The sequence below is a fragment of the Lygodium microphyllum genome, unplaced genomic scaffold, assembly GCF_053477565.2.
Source record: "Lygodium microphyllum isolate KBCC unplaced genomic scaffold, Lygodium_microphyllum_v1.1.10 scaffold_191, whole genome shotgun sequence".
Classification (NCBI taxonomy): Eukaryota; Viridiplantae; Streptophyta; class Polypodiopsida; order Schizaeales; family Lygodiaceae; genus Lygodium; species Lygodium microphyllum.
The window spans coordinates 41,789-60,000 of record NW_028229674.1 but is presented as its reverse complement, the minus strand read 5'-3'; the positions used below and the strand labels follow the sequence as shown (position 1 = coordinate 60,000).

Genomic DNA, 18,212 nt, shown 5'->3' with positions numbered 1-18,212 from the left:
TCCATCTGTTAGCCAAAATTAGGTCTGTCTGCTGCAGCCACGTCAATCCTAGCTAGTCATTGTTTGGAATGACTGCAGCCACGTCATTCTAAACATTGTCTAGCTTTTGCTACCGCATTACGGTTATATTAGAAGCAAAATGTAGTAATAAACTTATCGTTCTAAACATTGTCTAGCTTTTGCTGCCGCATGTATTAGAAGCAAAATGTAATAGGTAAGTTAGGCAAGGCGAATCATCTTACATTCCGGATACTGAGTTAACCGGTCAGAAGATAAGGACCGGGACCCCAACAGGCCAAAGCCACTGCTTTTGAAAAGACTTCTTATTGTAGTTATAGTCTTACCGTGATATGTTCTTTTTGGCAGCGCTTGAAGTGCTGGCCAACAATGGAGTTTTTCAGCTTAACGTGAAAATATTTTTGTCATTTTAATTGATGACTCCGCTTGCCGATTGCATGGAATGCAAATTGAAAGGGGATATCAAAGTCAAAAACCTCATCACTTTCATTAAGAGAATTCAGCCTCATAGCGGTGATTTACGGTCATCAATGTGATGTGATCGCAGCGTTATGCGAAAACAATCCGGACTGTCCAACCACGTCTCCCGGTAATTTCCAGTACATATGGCAGAAAAAGGCGCTTTTCACACATCGAGGTCAAAATGGCATCGGGTGTTTCACGTCTTATTAGAGTGCCGGAGATTTCTTAACTTACTTAAAAAACAAAAAAAGGCAACTATACTAAAGCAAAGAGGTACTGGGGCCATGGTGAGTTCAATTGATGGGTTTAGAGCGAATTTTTTTTTTACAACAAAGATTGCTATGGCGCAACCCGTTTGGATTGGCCGAATAGGTTCTTATTAATCGATTGTTATTATACAAGAATTCTTGTATCGCTCATGCAGATCTTCCATCTACCGGAAACCAAAGGATTCATTGCTTTTCCTTTTTTGTCGAACTTGTATAAACACAACCCTATTTGCACCTATCAGTTACGAACTTGCTATTGTTATGAAAGACAACCCCTAGGCTCAGTCACAGCAACGAGTACCGAACCGTCGTTCCCACGGCTACAGTACCAGGAGTTGCTGCTGAGCCAGCCCGTTCAAAACAGTACTTCTGTCTAGCAGAAACTATTAGCGACATCCCTAGAACAGTATTCGTATCGTGAACCAATGGCCACTTTTCCGGTCGAAGGAAATGCCTAATAAATAGTCAAATACTGCACTCTTTAGCTACTGTACTCCGGAAACAAAGTAAGGGAAAGCCCCGTACGTCAAGAGCTGCACTGCTATGAATCAAAGACTGTCTGCTCGCCGTTTCCGGCCAGTATTGCGGGTTCAATGGCTTTATACGAATTAGCTGTTTTTGACCCATCCGATCCCCAGAAATGGAAATTGTTAATACTGGCACTGTACCTTAAGTGGGAGATGGAATAGCCCGCATTCATGGTTCGAACAAAGTAATGGCTGGAGAATTGGTAGAATCTGAAGATGGTACAGTAGGCATCGCTTTGAATTTAGAATCTGATAATGTTGGCTAAGTACTGATGGGCGATGGTTCGACCATACAGGAAGGGGGTTCCGTAAAAGCAACGGGAAAAATTGCGCAAATACCAGTTAGTAATTCTTTCTTAGGCCTTTAAGCCAGTAAATGCTTTGGCCCAACCGATCGATGGAAAGGGTCAAATCCCAGCTTCTGAGTCTAGATCAATTGAGTCTCCCGCACCATATGGGAATTATTTCAAGACGTTCCGGTGGCGGAAAACGACCCGAATCTGCAGGAATTCGGGAAGGTTGAAGCAATGGCCAAACCTCCTTGAGGCTACAGCAATAACGTCATAAGCAATGACACTTAACTAAAGCACTTTATCCTCGCTTTCCACCTTTTATCTAGGGTTAGGAGGATCACGCGCCATAATGCCGGATCTCCATCTTTCTTTGTTGGTTGCTCTCCAGTCGCAGAATTATGAATAGTTTCACTAAAAATAAGTTTATTGGCTTGAAAAAAAAAATGAACCAATCCTTTAGCCTGGCAACCTGTACTATTTTTGCTGCCTCCAGCAACCTGTTGCAACTAACTTCATATTCAGGATGAAACAAGACAATTATGCCAGATAGTAAGGAATTACAAGTTTTCTGCACTAGAAAAAGCTAATAAATGGACTCGACCCATTATATATTTTTCCAGTAGTCATTTTAGGGACGTTTGCATGTACTGTGGGTCTTGCGGTTCCGGAACCATCAATGATTGGTGAACCAGCAAATCCTTTTGCGACTCCATTGGAAATATTACCCGAATGGTACTTTTTCCCTGTCTTTCAAATACTTCGTACAGTTCCCAATAAATTATTGGGGGTCCTCTTAATGGCGTCCGTACCGGCGGGCTCGTTGACCGTTCCTTTCATAGAAAATGTAAATAGGTTCCAAAATCCGTTTCGACGCCCATTGGTGTGGGTGGAAGGATCTCCTTGGCAATGTTTAAAGCGCTAGAACAGAAGGTGCGCCTGAAATTGAGACTTTTGATTCAAAAGGAGATGAACAGAAGGTTCAACACCCTTTTGATTGCACTATTGATGAACAGGTTCAACATAATCCTCCTTTTGCTAAATCAAAAGATGTTGAGGCAGAAGCTGAATCAAAAGCAGGGCCGTTAGGATGCTTAAAAGCAACCTCTCTTTAATGAACGAACGGTTATAAACATCAGAAACAAGTGAACCTCGTGTCGCAAGTTGCTAGAACGCTTAAGCACTTTTGCTATGATGTCAGCTCCGTTGACGCGAGTATCTTTGATGCGGCCTTGCCGATCTGAGAAAAGAAACTCTACCAAACGATTCCGAGAACCCAGCTATTCGTTTCTATTGCTTTTTGCGATGCCGCGGAACCTTGGTAATTGGGATTTTAAGACGCAGCCATACCCATGATGTAAGGAATAATTGACCTACATCATGACATTTCAGTCTTTTTAACCATTATTATGATTTTTGTATTATGGATGTTGGTTCGCACTTTGTGGTATTTCCATGTTAAGAGAAATCCTATTCCCTGGAGAATAATGCATGGAACTACTATAGAGATCATTTGGACCATTCTTTCCAGTTTCATTTCGATGTTTATCGCCATACTATTTTTTGCCTTATTGTATGCAATGGACTAAATAATAGATCCAGCCATTACCATTAAAGCTATTGGTTATTAACGGTATCGGAGTGCGTCTTTTTACAAAGATGATAGAAGTGCAACAAAGGCTAAGCCAGACTAATTAAATAGTCCACAAAACATCTGGCTTACCGGAACAGACGCAATGCTTAAAGCGTTTGGCGTCGAAAGACTCAAGGAACTAGAGCATGCCAGAAACAAACAAAAAAAAGAAATGTTACCTTCTTATATTTAGCCTTATAAGATTGAAAATGCTCTTTTAGTCTATAGCCAATAAAAAGCCTATGGCTCCTTTCCCAAAGCCATTAAGGGCATATATTCTTGTTTCCGATACAGGCAATATATGGTAGCTTAAATTATAATATAAATAATAAATGCATTAACACCACAGCTAATGGCATATAGTTTTGAGCCCAATGGGCCCAACCTTGTCATCTCTGAAATAGGAAATTTCCGATATATTGACAATAACTATTTTAATTGTTACTAAAGCATCGAAAAGGAAGCGTTGGGTCAACTATGATAACTTTGTCTACCTTGGAAATGGAGGTCTCACAATAGGTTTAGGCAAACACGAGCACTTCACTAAAGGAGACCAGCGCTTATATTTTACTAGGGTTTCAAAGGCTCACAGCAAGCAAGAAACAGTAAAATCCCATAGCTAAAGGTTGCAAAAAAGTGGCCATAGGTTGCTGGACATGTAAATATTGTTTTCGATAAAACATATTGTTGTATGGCCGTTTAAGCAAAAAAAGGTTGCTTCTTTTTGCCGAAAATAAGGCCATGGTTTCATTGGAGGGAAAACAGATTGTCGGAAATTTCTGGCCAGTAGGCAAAGTTGATATACTAAGTTAAGTCGTAACATCTCATCTCTGGCAAGCTGAAATGAGAACCCATAAAATACTAGCTTATTTTTCAAGTATCAATAGGCGTGGAGAGCTGTTTGCGGGGAGACTCGCAAGTACAGTTTGGAGGGTGGCAAATGAGCCTGAGAAATGGCTGGCTGCCAACCCAACCTTATGAGTATTCGGACTATAACAGTTCCGATGAATAGTTATTAACTTTCGACAGTTATATGCTTTCAGAGGATGATTTGTAATTGGGTTAATTATGTTTATCAGAAGTGGACAATTGAGTGGTTGTATCGGCTAAAACTCATTCATGTATGATTATAACTTTAGCTGATGTATTTTATAGTTGGGCTGTACCTTTTCCAGGTGTTAAATGTGATGTCGTATCTGGTTGTTCGAATTAGACTTTCATTTTTATATAATGAGAGGGAGTTTATTATGGCTAGTGCAGCGAGATCTGTGGAACCAATTATGCGTTCATGCTTATCGTCATGGAAGCGGTTTCTAAGGATGATTATCTGAAATGGATATTTGCTCAATAAGCGTGCAGTCGCCTATTGCTTGCGCAGGTGTCGTCTTTTAAAGAATTAAATTGAACCTGTCACTGAAATGACAAAAGCAACTCATATGAGGCTTTGGATTTTCTTTTATTAAATGAAGAAACCATATAGATTACATCTATTAGGCTACGATAATGTCTAATAATCTAACGTTATGTACCAATCTATCCCTTATCACTCCGATTATGTATGTGTGATTATGGTAAATTGATTTTTAAAGTATCTCATCAAAAAAATGGTTACATGTTGACTTGCTAGGCCGGCAGCACGTAAAAATGAGGGCTTGATAAACCCTCCCTATTAAAACTGGCTATAAATATCAAAAACTGCAACCGCAATCAAAGAAACCGTCAAAACATCGAGGACAGTGTTTCTTCAACAAGAAAAGAATGAGTTTAGGATTCGACAGTTTAGATGGTATGAGAATTGGTTTAAACTTTAAACCAGATATCACGATATATGGAATAAAGATTAAGACAGTACAATGAATAGTATGATAAACAGGATGTTAGCCATCTGGTAGTTTTATTCAAAAAGATCGGGGCGAGAAGGGTTCAACTCCATTTTCTCCGGATGCAAGACTCAAACTTAAATAATAATTTTACGTGCTATCGCTGGCTTTCGCGCATACTAAGCAAATCACCTTAAGGCGCTATTGGAATAATCTTTTTTCTGCGAGATTGGATGGCACCTTAACTGGATCCGTGATAGATTTTATTTGATGGTTAAATCGTTGATTTTGATGGCCTAGCTAAAATGATGCCATTCTTGCTGTTTACTATTAAAGTCATATAAGCTGGCACACCTCTTGACGGAATTGCTTTGCCTTGGTTCATCACCTTGCTAGATTGTCTAGCCTGGTATGTTAAGGCAAGATGGGCGATTCGCTTAGATCACCTAGCGGCAATGTCAGGCCTGCTAAAGGACACGTTTTTATCCTCATTCATTTCACTTCCTCTCCTCTCCCCAGGGGATTAAAACACGTGGCTACGAACCATGCTGTCGAGGGTTCGAATCTCTTTTGTTTCAGATTATGTTATTTGGTAAACGTGCCCGTAAGGATAACCATAAAGTGAATAAAGATAAAAGAGGCCGGAATGAACGGCAAACAAAGGTAAAAGATCTTAAAGTCACAACGCATCGGTTTCAATTCCTTTTCCCTTTGAAAAGAAAACCTTTTTATTTCAAAACGATTTTTTCGGGTATTGGATAAATAGAAAGATATATGAAGAAAATTAATATGAAACTAGCTTATTGGATATACGCTGGCCCTGCAAACCCATATTAGTACTTTAAGAGTAGCCAGTTCCTTTAAAAATGTACATGCTTCCCTTAAAAACATTTCAATGTAATGCGTTTTATGGCATTTTCGACAACGTTTAGTTATTGCATGTTATAGCTTTAAATATGTTGTTTTTGCCTAAAAAAATAGGATATGGCTCGTCAATACTTGGCCATTCTATGGCTCGTCAGTACCTTGTGTTTTATAACTTTAACCACGTTATTCTTTAGGCTAAAGTTATTTAGTTTCAAATAGGATATGACATGTCAACACTTTGCCATTAATGTGTTTTATGGCATTTTCACTAATACCTTGTTTTCTAAAAAAGGTAAGTTCTTGCATTCTATGGCGTTTAGTTTTTGCGTTTTATGGCTTTAAATATTAAGTTCTTGCCGGCAAGAAATAGGATATGACTTGCCAGCACTTTGCCGGCACATGTGAAGTAATTGTTTCAAGGACTTTGATGGCAAAACGATTGATTAGTGCATCCGTTACCAATACTTATATGAAACAAATCTATACAAACCTTTCAAAGCAATGCTAGTTTATTTTTTTTATCTTCTATTCGATTGGTAATGACTGTTTCTTTATGCAAGAAAACGGATGTTGGCTAACGACACTATAAGAAAACCGCTTGCCAAAGAGCTTTAGCGTATCAACGACAAAACGTCACTTAACTGAATAGGAGTCAATAATTTATTATGTCTTCTATATCAACCTAAAATCGATTTCTAACAATAAAACGTTTTATCATCGGCAAGGCCAAAGGCCCACTAACTAAGGACCAGTCTAATCGTTGATTCTTATAGCACTGAAGAACTTATTGTTTGAAAAACGCCATAAAACGCAAAAACGTTAGCCATAGAACACAAGAACGACAAGGTGTTTGGAAAGCACCATATCCTGGAACGCAAAAACGACAAGGTGCTTAAAAAGCTAATTATGCTTGCTTTTATCATGCTCGCATCCATTATGCTATTTATTTTATTAACTGTTGAATTGATTTGGCATAAAGTGCGTTTTATCATCCAATTCTCTCAACAAGGTCAATATTGCACTGCTTTAATATTTATACAAATGTTCTCATAGACTTAAGTAAATTACTATTTTTTAACATTCTTTAATAAGTTGAATATGGATTAGATCTTCTTACTTGTTTCAGATGATAAAATAGAATATCTAATACGGATATAGTTACTAAAGGTACAATAATATATAATAATCAATTCCGTGTTGAATGCTCGTGATATGCTAAATGAGGCCGATTTGGTTCTTAATGGTGTCCTCTACTCAATGCTTAGATGGTTTAATAAACCGACAACAATTTCACATATATTGAGAATAGCCAGTAAACAAATAAACACATGCCCAAAAAACATACAAAAGTAATAAAGCAAATGCCTTAGCACACTTATTTACTGTCAAATCTTAGAACTATTTAAACATTAGCAACTAACGAATCCTCAGCCAGGATTTTGATCATAAAATATAAGGCCAGGTGCCTGCCTATAAGTCCCTTTCGTCTAATGGTTAGGACATCGTCTTTTCATGTCGAAAACACGAGTTCGATTCTCGTAGGGGATAAGAAAGGCGAAACATTTTACGTGGTTTCGTATATAAATTTTTGCCTTTCCTAAGATTGGTGGTCTGAACTTGCCAAAATCAACTGTCAATTGCAAATCAATGATTCCAATTAACTCAACAGCCAAGGTGCAAAGAGAGCCAGCGAAAATAGCTTAATGGTAAAGTATAGCCTTGCCAAGGCTGGGGTTGAGGGTTCGAATCCCTTTTTTCGCTATAGAAGCCACAAAAAGGTGACACATCTGCTTTTGAGGCTTATCAGTTCGTTATTTCAAAGGTGAGCTTTACATTTCTGTCTCTCCCCTGCAAACTCATGTAAAGTTATTCTAGTAAACTTAAGCTATTACGAATCATTCTTCTTGATCACAGAGATCTCCTTTATTATCCCACAATGCAACGTTATCATTGATGTTTTGTTTTATTGCAAACTTAAAGTAGATTACATTAAATGATAACTTAAAACTATTAAGCAATGCAATGCGTTGCTTTAGCTGATATTCCTTTTATTGCTACTTTAAAAATTACAGTAATTTCAATGTATTATGGAAAGCAACAAAAAATGGAGATGACGTTAAGTCAGCATGCTTTTGTAGCTCTTTGTAATTTAGGCTATAGCCTGCGTCAAGACAAAAGATCGTAACCTGGCAAGCAAAAAGGCTGCAATTTGAAATTTTTGCCCTCAGTAATCGCAATCAATTTTGGTCGACCATACGGCCAATGGAAAAGGTCAAGCGGAGCCCGTAACTGTCAAAGCTTTGCTAGAGGTTTGCCAAGCCATTTAGTTACTTGCTAGAAAGGATTCCTATAGTTTAGTTTCCACAGAAACCCTTATGTTAGTTGTTGTGTTCAATAAAGCGTAACATAGTGATTGTCTTTACACAAGCAAAAAAAGATAACTGAGCTTAAAAAAAAGGAATCTATTAACCAGTGTTATCCAAAATAGATGTGATGAGAAAAAAAAGAAATCAATTAGGCCCCCATCCCAGCCAATATGACCTATTTGTTTTTCTTTTGTGTTGCATGTAATTTACAAAAACCTGTGTTGGTTGATTATTGATGGCTCATAATCTTGCCAAAAAATGGATGGATGTCTGAGCGGTTTAAAGAGTCGGTCTTGAAAACCGAAGTATTCTTTTGAATACCGGGGGTTCGAATCCCTCTTCATCCGTAAGTATGGTTAGAAGTTAGCATTTTTATGTAGTATGTTTTTCATCCCTCTAACTTGATTGGGAAAGCTAGCTTTTTAAGAGCCAAGCCAAATCGCTTTGCCACCATTCGACACTGCATCCCCTGAAACCACGACTCAAGAGCAATCGAGTAACGATAACAAGCTGCTTGGCAATCAAACGGGTGAAAGGAACATTTTGGGAGGTCCATCAGCATGTGGACCACCATAAACCCAATCCCGGCAACCTGAATACCTTTAGGCATTTGATTACACTGCTTTCTGCGACTAAGTGTATACGTAAAAAACCAATATAAGCGGAGACGTACGACCCAGGGACGCCCTCGCGACTCTTTATCTCTAGCAATATTGTAGCACATGCGTCGCCTAGAGATAACGGGGCATGCTGATTTGACGTCATCTCATCTTCCTCCGGCTTATCACCTTTGTAAAAGTCTGTTGCCAGGTTCTAAAAATGGTAATGGCAACGGCAACATGGGACTCAACCCAACACCTATAGGCACGAGCTGTCGGCAACGTCTATTCAAATCAAAAAGGTATTTTTGCTTGGGCTATCGTTAATCGACTTTTTTCAAAGATAAGCAACGTCTTCAATACAATAAGGTAAGCTTAGCCTTTTCGCTTTCAATGGTATTTTGCGCTTTTTAAATGGTAAGCTTTAAAGTAAATCATACTTAGAAATCGCGAACCCGTGACGTGACGAAAATGCAATAACTAAACGGCAAGGTGTTTAGAAATCGCTATATCCTACGTGAGAACGCAAAGACTAAACTTTTCAGCATGCAATAATTAGAAATATAATGTTAAGACGCAAGGTATTGGCAAAAACATAATGTTGGAACACAAAAACTTACTTACTTACAATAAGGTGCTTATAAAACGTAATATTGAAATGTTTTGAAGGGCCAATCCTTTTGTCATGTCCCTCATTCGTTATGCTATTTTTATTTATTTTTTATAGACTTTCTTGCTTGCTTTGCTTTACTTTGTTTTGCTCTGCTTTGCAAAGCAAAGCTTTGAGGAGCTTTAGCGTATTGACTAAAAGAAGAGGGGCTTCAGCCACTCGACTGAAGGGAAGAGGGAAAGGCAAAGTGCAACGATTTGAATGGCGTTCGACCCTTTATGCGATTGGAAAATTCCAAACGTTGGATCCCTAAAAAGAAAAGTTACCACTTACTTAGCCAGCCATCGTTCCTTCAGTCCCTATCACCCATTACTCTTTGTAATTGCGGGCGCTAGCCCCACTTACTTGGCTGCATCGTATGAATATGGATTGAATAATCCATCAGGCGTAAACTCCAAAGTAGATAAGATTGCTTCTTATCCCCCTTTCCACATCGCGCTTCATCGCCTAAAGTGCCGGATGAAGTGCTGGTCTGATTTTAGGGGCGTGGTCATCTCGTCTAGGAAGCTATGGATGCCCTCATCGATAGCATACGTGGGCAACTATGTCAATAACAGACCTTACAAACAAAAAAGTCGTCTTTGTTGCGCGATTTTATGGGAATCTGGATTGCGGGTCGTGGGTCCATCTTTTTTGTTACACCAATGTGGATTACCGAGTGATTCGTAATCTGACCTCTCGCTTGCAATCTGGTCATCCCATAAGGCGGCAGAATCGATGGAGTGACATAGATTAGGTATTCAAGCTAACTTTCTGACGCGCCATTCGCTTACATCCATTGGTTTGTGATCCGGGGACTGTCCATGTATCGAAGCGGCTCGTTATCCTAATTTATTTTATCTAACACGATCTGGTTCCCGTACTGACCCAAGATATGCTTTTCAGTATTCACGCATTGACTATTGGGAAGGATTTCTAAAACCTAAGACCGAAAGTCCTTTTGCTTGCAAGTCACAAGTTTTCAGGGCCAAACAACTGAAACGAATCGATTATCACAAGAAACTGTGGCTTCGGTGGAATACGGACCCGGGCCCAAAGAATCATGAAGTTTGTTTCGTTTTCTAACATTAAGTGGCTATTTGGATAGCCACGTCCAGCTCCAATGAAAACTAGGAAAGAGAGACAACCATTTAATAACTCATAGGGGTAGAACTCACAGACAGGGCACCTCTTAGCAGCGCCAAGAGTAGGCAAGTAGCGGAATCAATTGAACCGCTTCGTCTCAGCGAGCTACCTCGAAACGCTTTACTAACTAGAGATTGCCTTTTTTTGTCTGTTAAGTAAGTCAAGAAACCTCCGTCTCATATTGGCAAGAATCAGGACAGAGAGATCGGATTCAATGCTAACAGATGCAAAATGAATTAACAATCTTTAGAGATAACGTAATAATAATTGGCAATGATTTCTTTTATGGTTTAGGTAGCTCAGTTGGTTAGAGCAAAGGACTGAAAATCCTTGGGTCAGTGGTTCAAATCCACTTCTAAACATAGCGAATTATTAGATTGAAATCTCTGGACAATTATATACTAAATGCAATTAAACCCGCAGCTTATGAGTCTTAGCTAAAGCTACAGAGCTCTCTATTTGTTTGATCCTAACATTAATCTTATTTTGATATTATTTGCAAACGATGCCAAAAGTGATCATTTCATTTTATTGCCTAAGTCTCGGACCTTACACCGGGTAGGTCCTTAACCCTTCCGCCCTGAATAGAGGCCTTTTATGATGAAATGTTCCGGCTACAAGTCAGTGGACATGCAGGAAGAATTGCTCAATATGCATTAGCTCTTGAACGTTTATGGCATTGAAGAAGAGAGAAACGCAAATCAAAGAAAAAATGAGATTGTTTAAAGCTAGAACAACAAAATAACCATCCTGGAAAGAAGAATTACCGACTATTATACTAAATTGTCAGTGGATGAGACCGGTTGAGTGATAACGGTCGGGGATGGAACTGCACGTGTTTATGGATTGAACAAAACTTAAGCAGTGGAAACGGTAGAATTTGCCAGTTTAAGGTGTCAAAGGAATGGCTTCGAACCGGGTTCAAATCCTATAAACGAATCATAGTTGTGCTTTGTTTGCTGTTTGGATTCGCCTTACCTGCTTATGCTTTTATAGCACAAGATTTTACCACCCACTTTATACCCATCACCAATATATTGCTGGGTTTATCATGGTAGGGGCCATATTCTTCATTAGGGATTATGATCCGGAACAAAACAAAGACAATGTATTGTCAAGAATGTTGGAGCATAAAGAAGCAATAATATCCCATTTAAGTTGGGCTAGCTTATTTCTAGGTTTCCACACTCTAGGTCTTTACGTACATAACGATGTCATGCTAGCCTTTGGAACTCCAGAAAAACAGATTCTTATTGAGCCCGTTTTTGCATTTGCATTATTGAAAAAGAAATATGGTTACGGATCTTTCTTAACTTTACAAAATACTTTAACCACCAAAGAATATTTGCTGAAAAAATAAAAGCTTTAGATAAAAGCCAATTTAAGCAACAAACTTGCAATTCACTCCAAGATACTAATTCAAATAATAGCTATAAGAAATGCAAACAAAAGAAACCGCATAATCCGGTTAATGATCATGATTGCAGGGACAAAGATAATGGTAAAAAAAAACAACCAGATTAATAAATATATATTATCATAGCACGCTAACTAAAAGGCATTAGCGCATTGATTATGGCTTTCAGCATCGAGGTGCTAAACCTTCCCTAAGATGTTTTGATCAGCTTGTTATCCCACAGAGTCACTCTTATCCTAAGAGTGACGGCTCTTCCACTTGGTTAGCACCGTTAAATCATAGCAGGCCAACTTTCTAACTATTTGACTGATAAGTATTGCAATCAATCTCCCGCACTCTTTGGCTGATTCCTGTCTCTGCATGTTTTCGTTACTTTCTATCTAAAAGGCCTACGCGCCAATCGCTTGCCATCGCTGCATATTGCTTTGCCAGGCCAGACAATGCAGCTGATCGCGAATATGGCTTATCGCATGCCATAGCAAAGACTGGCTATATCGCATTGATTATGTTTGTTTTCTGCGATCATAATATTTTTTATAGGTCTGGAGATCATAACATTTTTTATAGGTCTAGCAAGTGTCATAAAGCAGCAATCCGGCTAATTCATTTTATTTTGGGCAAGCGGGTGCCTTCGTGGTTAAGATTTTAGGGCGTCGAAACGGATTTTGGAACCTATTTACATTTTCTATGAAAGGAACGGTCAACGAGCCCGCCGGTACGGACGCCATTAAGAGGACCCCCAATAATTTATTGGGAACTGTACGAAGTATTTGAAAGACAGGGAAAAAGTACCATTCGGGTAATATTTCCAATGGAGTCGCAAAAGGATTTGCTGGTTCACCAATCATTGATGGTTCCGGAACCGCAAGACCCACAGTACATGCAAACGTCCCTAAAATGACTACTGGAAAAATATATAATGGGTCGAGTCCATTTATTAGCTTTTTCTAGTGCAGAAAACTTGTAATTCCTTACTATCTGGCATAATTGTCTTGTTTCATCCTGAATATGAAGTTAGTTGCAACAGGTTGCTGGAGGCAGCAAAAATAGTACAGGTTGCCAGGCTAAAGGATTGGTTCATTTTTTTTTTCAAGCCAATAAACTTATTTTTAGTGAAACTATTCATAATTCTGCGACTGGAGAGCAACCAACAAAGAAAGATGGAGATCCGGCATTATGGCGCGTGATCCTCCTAACCCTAGATAAAAGGTGGAAAGCGAGGATAAAGTGCTTTAGTTAAGTGTCATTGCTTATGACGTTATTGCTGTAGCCTCAAGGAGGTTTGGCCATTGCTTCAACCTTCCCGAATTCCTGCAGATTCGGGTCGTTTTCCGCCACCGGAACGTCTTGAAATAATTCCCATATGGTGCGGGAGACTCAATTGATCTAGACTCAGAAGCTGGGATTTGACCCTTTCCATCGATCGGTTGGGCCAAAGCATTTACTGGCTTAAAGGCCTAAGAAAGAATTACTAACTGGTATTTGCGCAATTTTTCCCGTTGCTTTTACGGAACCCCCTTCCTGTATGGTCGAACCATCGCCCATCAGTACTTAGCCAACATTATCAGATTCTAAATTCAAAGCGATGCCTACTGTACCATCTTCAGATTCTACCAATTCTCCAGCCATTACTTTGTTCGAACCATGAATGCGGGCTATTCCATCTCCCACTTAAGGTACAGTGCCAGTATTAACAATTTCCATTTCTGGGGATCGGATGGGTCAAAAACAGCTAATTCGTATAAAGCCATTGAACCCGCAATACTGGCCGGAAACGGCGAGCAGACAGTCTTTGATTCATAGCAGTGCAGCTCTTGACGTACGGGGCTTTCCCTTACTTTGTTTCCGGAGTACAGTAGCTAAAGAGTGCAGTATTTGACTATTTATTAGGCATTTCCTTCGACCGGAAAAGTGGCCATTGGTTCACGATACGAATACTGTTCTAGGGATGTCGCTAATAGTTTCTGCTAGACAGAAGTACTGTTTTGAACGGGCTGGCTCAGCAGCAACTCCTGGTACTGTAGCCGTGGGAACGACGGTTCGGTACTCGTTGCTGTGACTGAGCCTAGGGGTTGTCTTTCATAACAATAGCAAGTTCGTAACTGATAGGTGCAAATAGGGTTGTGTTTATACAAGTTCGACAAAAAAGGAAAAGCAATGAATCCTTTGGTTTCCGGTAGATGGAAGATCTGCATGAGCGATACAAGAATTCTTGTATAATAACAATCGATTAATAAGAACCTATTCGGCCAATCCAAACGGGTTGCGCCATAGCAATCTTTGTTGTAAAAAAAAAATTCGCTCTAAACCCATCTGGCCATATTTCTTTTTTTTAATAAAAAGGTCATTTGACATCAATTTTGTAAGATAAGGTGAATATTTTGGTCAAAACTGGCTTTGAATAAAGGTTACGAGAACTGGCTTTAAATAAGGATACAAGAACTGGCTTTGAATAAAGGTTACGAGAACTGGCTTTGAATAAGGATATATTCAATTAATATTATCTAATTGAATATTTTCAGTTTGAGTAGATACTGTATTTGTTTCTATAGACTCAAATAAAAATGGTCTTTCTTGATTACATTATTAACCATTTCTGGAACATCTATATTTTCAATAGATTTACCTCTTGATACACGATCAGATATCCTTAATAAATTTTAAGAAATTATTATCAATTCTTTCTTCTATTTGATATAAATTATTTGTTGTATTTCTTAAATTATTCAAAGAATATCCATAAACATCAGAAACAGACCGCAGAGCTTAAGTAAGTCTTTGCTATACCTAAGTATTTTAAAGAAAAATTGAAAATATGGATCCATTGCTTAGAAATTTGAGAGAATATCAGACATTGAAGAACTCTTTCGACGCTCATCTTAATCATATTATATACCTTACTGAAAACGATAACAGCACGGGAAGGGAAGCTTTGGCGAGACCCTTAAATGAATTACATCAGGTAATATTACCTAATCTAAGAGATTATTTATCCAAGGGTTCCCCTTATGGTGAACCTTTTACTGGATTTGTAAGGAAAGCCAATTTATGCATTCGTAAATACCATGAAATGGGGGATAATTATTATCCGCAGACAGTCAAACAGCTACTGCCTTTATTAAGAGATACCCAACAAACGTCTGATGCTTGCATACAGCAGCTAATCTATATATGGCCTAGCATTTGTAGTACGTTAGAGCCGTCTGTGGTGGATTTTTATCCTTTTCTGTTTAAGTATTTAACGATGGATGAGTTTGCACCTATTGCAATTTGTTTTATCTTCAGTTTGCTACTTTCTTTTATCCTAATCATGGTTTCTTTTACATTTACAGGTAAAAAAACGGCAGATCCAGAAAAATTGTCAGCTTACGAGCGTGGGTTCGATCTCTTTAGTGATGCTAGAAGTCGATTTGATATATGATTTTATTTGGTCCTTTTTCTATTTATTATTTTCGATTTAGAAGTAACTTTTTTATTTCCTTGGGCAGTTTTTTTAGAAAAGATAGGTTAGTATGGATTTTGGTCTATGATGCTATTTGTTTGGATTTTGACTATTGGTTTTCTCATCGAATGGAGGAAAGGCGCCCTTGATTGGGAATAAATGGTTTGCGACGAACTCGCTTAAACTCCTTTCGAAAAATGCTATTTAAGCATTCAAATCTTATCTAGTGCTTGGGTCTGTCCCAACACCCATTAAATGCAAGAAAGCTATTTAAGAATAAAGAAAAGGTTCAAATACTTTATTAGGAGAGGCAGGATTTGAACCTGCGAAGAAGGGTTTCCAACAGATTTACAGTCTGTCGCTTTTAACCACTCAGCCACTCTCCCGGGTTGCTTGGATTTAGACCAAAGCACACTTCTCGCCGGCACTGCCCAGTCCAGGATTTCAAAAAACTTTACTGCCCTGACGCACTTGAACGGAATTGATTGATACGTTATGAATCTCTCTTATTACAATGTTACGTTTTATTGGGTTCATATTTAGAATTCTGAATGTTCTATTCCTGCGAAATGTGTCATTTTTTTTGTTTAATATTGCATTTCTGTTCCTATTCATATGGGATTTGACTTTTAGATTTCTAGGGAATCTTTTATTCCTTTGTACTTTGCTATTTTTACTTTTGCAAAAAAGACTCCTAGAAAAAAAAACTATGAACCCCGCGATAGCTACAGTATATCCGCCCTTCATCAGATTGAGAATCAACCCCTTGACCTTTTCACGATCACGCCAAATCTTGGTCAATTCAATCCAAACCATTTTCCTGTCTAATGGTTTTAGCAAAATAATATTGGGTTTATGTGGCTTTGACAAAATAATTTTTGGCTCTTCCACTTTGGGGCTTTTGAGTCCTGCATTCGCCAAAACCATATTACGCAAGTGTAATAGTTTAATTAGATTCCTGCTTCCATCATAACTTATGTTTTCGTATTTTAACGGGTTCACCGAATATCATAGGGCGCCTTCGCGCAACGAAATAGAACTGAAACTATGCAGTTATCCTAGGCTTCAGCATTATTACATAAGCCTGGCTTCCGAACCGTACATGAAACTGATGGCCTCATACGGCTCTTCCCATTGTATCGAGCCCTTTCCTATTTAATCATGACACAAGGTTAGGCTTGTCTTAAGTTATGTAGAAAGGTCAATTCAATACGTAATCGAAATGATACATGCTCTAACACACATTACATTTATTATATACGATTTATCATTATCTACTACATTATTAAAAATTAATGGGTTTCCGCGTCGGCTTTAAAGCTTAAGGAAAAATCCCATTTTCAAAAACATACGGCTTGGCCGGCCCTCCTTTGGGGGAGCTTTTGAAAGTTACTCCGTTTCCCAACCGAAAGTCTGGACGCGAGCCATACTCCGTGGGGAGCGCGGCGAGCGTAGATGGCCTATCTTAGACAAAGCTATCAATAACTTACCCTTTTCGGACGTTCAAAAAGGCTCAATGGCGATCCCCAATCTGTCGTTGCCCTGCTCTCTCCCGCTGCTATGATGACGAGTCCTTAAGTATAATCAGCACTGTTAATTGTCAGGCCACGAAGCTTACACTCATTCATTTTTCATCTTGCGCTTCAAGCCTTCTGCTTCTACAGCTCTAAGGGCAGCCATTCCTTTGCTAAGGCTTGAAAGTCAGCTGAATATTTCAGCTATTGGCAGGAGGTCTTGACGATTTCTTTTTGCCTTTGATTGGAGTTTACATTACTAATATAATAGCGCTGGCTATTTTACAAGACCAACGGATCACACCGGGGAATAATGAGGCGAAGTCCATTTTGCTTTCCCTTATTCTTGTTTGGTCTTTTATTCCAAGCGATGTTTGTGATATTTATGATGGTTTGTAAAAAAAAGGTGCTTGTAAAATATTTTGTTATTTTTGCTATTCATCAAGCATTGTCTGCTAACAGGATCATAAGCTAATCAATATCACTTTTAGGTTACGGTGGCCAAAAATCAAGTTTCCTTGTTATGTTGTTATCCCGGCCAAGCAAAAACATAGCAACTATCCGTATCTATGACTTCGACATATGACTTTTTCTCAATAAGCAAGCTTTTGAATAGAAAAAGGTTGCTTATTGAGATCCACTTTTCTTTTCCTTGTCCGGAACAGATACTCTTTCCTAACGAACTCTTACAAACCAGAAATTTTGTGACTTTTGCCCCTATACTATTCACTGAGGATAGAGGGACTTGAATCCTCACGGTTCTGCAAAAACTAACGGTTTTTCCTTAGTGTATCCGACAATCGGAAAATAAGGCCTAAAATAAGCAGGAATAATGCCGGCAAATAAACAATAATAAGGCCAGGTTTTTACAATGTGTATTTGCAAATAAGGCCAGCTTTACTGGTTTTTCCAACGTGTATCCGGGAGCATTACAATCTATCCGTACTCTCGTTTCCACTTATTTACCTTACTTTATCGCCTCCCAAAGTTGCAAAGATCATCCTATCCATTGCAGCACTATTGGCGCCCGACTGTTTGCCTTTACTTCCGTCCGAAGCCGCACCATGATATGGCAAAAGCGTGATGGCTATTCTCGTTGTTTCCAGGATTTTCTGGTTCCCCGCAAATGAAATAACTGGCACATTAGGATGTATGAACATAGTTCTATTGACTGAAACTTATTAACGTACATG

General features: G+C 38.8%; 4 non-coding genes across 4 annotated transcripts; 3 read left to right on the top strand and 1 right to left on the bottom strand.

Annotated features, from left to right (window-relative positions):
• The first annotated feature begins 7,575 nt into the window (after nt 1–7,575).
• Nucleotides 7,576–7,647, top strand: TRNAG-GCC (transfer RNA glycine (anticodon GCC)). Its single transcript has one exon. It is a non-coding gene; the product is annotated as a tRNA-Gly (tRNA).
• Nucleotides 7,648–8,512: 865 nt separating this feature from the next.
• TRNAS-UGA (transfer RNA serine (anticodon UGA)) lies at nt 8,513–8,599 on the top strand. The gene has a single exon. It is a non-coding gene; the product is annotated as a tRNA-Ser (tRNA).
• A 2,335-nt stretch (nt 8,600–10,934) lies between these two features.
• TRNAF-GAA (transfer RNA phenylalanine (anticodon GAA)) lies at nt 10,935–11,008 on the top strand. Its single transcript has one exon. It is a non-coding gene; the product is annotated as a tRNA-Phe (tRNA).
• A 4,799-nt stretch (nt 11,009–15,807) lies between these two features.
• On the bottom strand, nt 15,808–15,891 carry TRNAY-GUA (transfer RNA tyrosine (anticodon GUA)). Its single transcript has one exon. It is a non-coding gene; the product is annotated as a tRNA-Tyr (tRNA).
• Between the last annotated feature and the right edge of the window lie 2,321 nt (nt 15,892–18,212).